Below are 3,792 nucleotides of genomic sequence, written 5' to 3'. Positions count from 1 at the left end.
AGGAATTTTTAATAGAAAGCAACATAAGCACAGACCATACATAAATTCCAATCTTAGGGAGAATATTAGTTATAATGTAAGTTGTAGATTTTTTCATAGATGCCATTTATCACGATGAAGTTCTCTCATTCCAAGTTTGCTAAGAGATTTTCTTTTTTTTACATCATGAATGGGTTTTATAAGTCATATGGTTTGGCTTTATATATTAAAATGATGATATTCAACACACACACAAAAAGAAAGAAAGAAAGAAAGAAAGAAAGAAAGAAAGAAAGAAAGAAAGAAAGAAAGAAAGCAACAAGCTGATTCTAAAACTTACTTAGAAAGGCAAAGGAGGGGCACCTGGGTGGCACAGCGGTTAAGCGTCTGCCTTCGGCTCAGGGCGTGATCCCGGCGTTATGGGATCGAGCCCCACATCAGGCTCCTCCGCTATGAGCCTGCTTCTTCCTCTCCCACTCCCCCTGCTTGTGTTCCCTCTCTCACTGGCTGTCTCTATCTCTGTTGAATAAATAAATAAAATCTTAAAAAAAAAAAAAAAGAAAGGCAAAGGAATGAGAAGGGTCAAAACAACTGTGAAAAAGAAAAAGATGGAGGACTCACTACCTTATTTTAAAACTCACTATAAAGCTACAGTCATCAAGACAGTGTGATACTGGCAAAAGGATATTCACATAGATCAATGGAGCAGAATTATTCCATAGTCTATGGAACCCACATATGGCCAGTAGATTTTGTCAGAAGTACAAAAGTGATTCAGCGGAGGAAGGCCAGTCTTTCACCAAACAGTGCTGGAACGGTTGCAGTACATATACAAAAACCAAACCTCAGCCTACGCTTCAGACACTATGCGAAAATGAACTCAAAATGGGTCAAAACGCAAAGCTCTGACTTCTAGAAAAAAAATACAGAAGAAAATCTTTGTGACTTTAGGTTGGGTAAAGAGTAATTAGATGTGATGCCAAAAGCACAATCCATAAAGGAAAAAGGTGTTAATTGGATTTGATAAAAAATTAACATTTTTGCTCTGCAACAGCCACTGTCTAAGAGAATGAAAAGAAGCCACAGACCGGGAGAAAATATTTGCAAATCATATATCCAACTAATGAGTTGTATTCAGAATATATGAAGAACCCTTACAACTTAAGAAAAAGAAAACAACCAAAGGTTTTAAGTGGGCAAAAGATTCGAACAGACAAGAAAATATGCAGATGGAAAATAAGCACGTGCAAAGATGCTCATTATCATTAGTCATCAGGGGACGCAAATTCTAAGCACACTGAGATACCACTACCCACTCATTAGAATGGTTAAAATTTAAAAATAAAAAAATATCAAATGCTGGCAATGATGTGAAGCAACTAGGACTCTCATGAATTGGTGGTAGAAATGCACAAAGTGGGGCGCCTGGGCGGCTCAGTCAGCTCAGTGACTGACTCTTGATTTTGGCTCAGGTCATGATCTCAGGGTCGTGAGATCGAGCCCTCTGTGGAGCCCTGTGTTGGGCTCCGCGCAGCATGGAGTCTGTTTGTCCCTCTTCCTCTGCTCCTCCCCTCCCCATGCCCACTCGTGCTCGCTCCCACTCTCCCTCTCTCAAAGAAATAAAACAAGACGAAACCAGAGAGAGAGACAAACCATAAGAGACTCTTCATCATAGGAAACAAACTGAGGGTTGTTGGAGGGGAGGAGGTGGGGGGATGGGGTACCTGGGTGATGGGCATTAAGGAGACCACTGGATGGAATGAGCACTGGGTATCATAGAAGACTGATGAATCACAGACCTGTACCCCTGAAACCAAAAACACATTATATGTTAATTTAAAAAATAAAACTATTCCAAAATAAAAAAATAATAATAATACAAAGAAATGCAAAAGGGTACAACCACTTTGGAAAACAGTTTGGTATTTTCTTATAAAGTTAAACGTAATACTTACCATAAAACCCATAAAAGCAATCCCATTCCCAGTATGAAATGAAAATCTATGTTTACACGAAAACCTGTACGTGAAGATTTTTAGGAACTTTATTTGTAATCCTCAAAAAATATAAAACCAAATGATTATCGACTGTGGAACAGATAAACTGTGGTAAATCCACAGAATGGAATACTACTTGGCAATAACCCAAAATTGATCACTGATACACACAACAACATGGGTGAATCAAATGCGTCGTGCTAAGTAAACGCAGACTCAAAAGACTATATACTGTATGACCCCATTGAGGTGACATTCTGGAAAAGACGAAATTATAGAGAACAGATCAATGTTTGCCAGGAGTTAAGGACTGGAAAAGATCTGACTGCCTGGAATGAGGCCGTTTGGGGGAGGAAGGGGCCATGATAGAACCGTTCTGTATCTTGACTGTGGCAGTGTTTACACGACTCTATGCATTTACCAAAACTCATAGATCTGTGCACGGTGAATTTTACTGTATGCAAATTAAAAACAAAGAGTCATGTTGGTTATTCCTAAAAGTAGAGTCTCTTCTAAATGCAGCCTCAGGTTAATCAGACTCTCTCTAGAAATAGAAACTGATAAATGGCTTGGGAAGCCAAGTCCTACTATACTCATTTCCTCTTCCTCTCCTCTTTTCTCATCTCCTCATCCTGTGTTTTCTCTCCCATGAATGATGACAACACCAAGCTGGGATCCTAGAGGTTCTCCTAGGCTCCTTCTCTCCTCCACCCACATCCAGACTCCGAGGCCTCTGATTCCTACCTCCCGGATACTTCTCTCCATCTCCATACTGTGGCCCTCATCAGGCCTCATCATCTCTAGTCTGAATCCCTGGACCAGCCTCCCAGCTGGCTGTCCTCCCTGCAGCCACAGTGGTCTTTCTAAATCACTGATCCAACCATGTTGCTGTCCTTGCTGAAAGCCTTCTGAGTGCCCCTAGCTCTCCAGCAGCAAGAATTGTTTTAGGCGCCACCCCAGCCCTAACACCGAGCACAGTGCCTGGTGTCCGTGCACACTCAGTGAATCACGGTGGAACACAGGCATAAGTTAATAGAGCGAGTGAAGGAGTTACTAACAGATGTGCAGGCCCTCTGGAAAGTCATTCAGAGAGGCCTGAAGTAGTGTATCCAGAGTACCCACCATCTTGATCCAACAATATTGATTGAGCACCTACCATGCCCAGGAGCTGTCCTAAGGAGCCAGAGATTCACGGAGCTTCCCCGATGGTAGTGGACACAAAGGATTCAGCCAATCATACCAATGAATGCACATCTGGAGAGCATACGAACTAGCGAAGATAAGGTCCTGAAGGAGAAATGCTCCACATGATGAGAGGCCGTGAAGTGGGCGGAGGAGTCAGAGGCTTGATGAAGTCACAGAAGGCTTCCCTGAGGAGGTGACAATTCAGCTGGAATCTCGGAGGACACAAAGTGGAACTGAGGAAGAGCTTTCCAGCAGACGGTCAAGTATGTGCCAAAGTCCTGAGATGAGAGGAACAGAGATTCCTTCCAGGCAGTGAAGGAAGGGCAGTGGGATTGGAAGCCACAGAGTGAGGGAAGAGAAGGCCCCAGATGAGACTGGGGAAGGGAAAGGGCTGGATCCAAAATTAATGAAGAATTTTAGGCTGGAGACTGGCATGATCTGATCTGTTCTGAAAATACCATTCTACCTGTTGCGTGGAAAGTAGACGGAGAAAGAGGTGAGTGTGGATGCTGTTAGAATCGTCAGGAGAAGGCCCAAAGAGCAACTCTGGGGAGCCTGGACTCAGGCGGCCGGGTCGGTGGGGATGGACAGCAGTGGCTACATGCAGCTTTACTTAGGAAGGAAACTGGAC

Source organism: Ursus maritimus, unplaced genomic scaffold (genome assembly GCF_017311325.1).
Source record: "Ursus maritimus isolate PB19 unplaced genomic scaffold, ASM1731132v1 scaffold_12, whole genome shotgun sequence".
NCBI classification, from domain to species: domain Eukaryota; kingdom Metazoa; phylum Chordata; class Mammalia; order Carnivora; family Ursidae; genus Ursus; species Ursus maritimus.
This window is presented reverse-complemented; position numbering follows the sequence as displayed.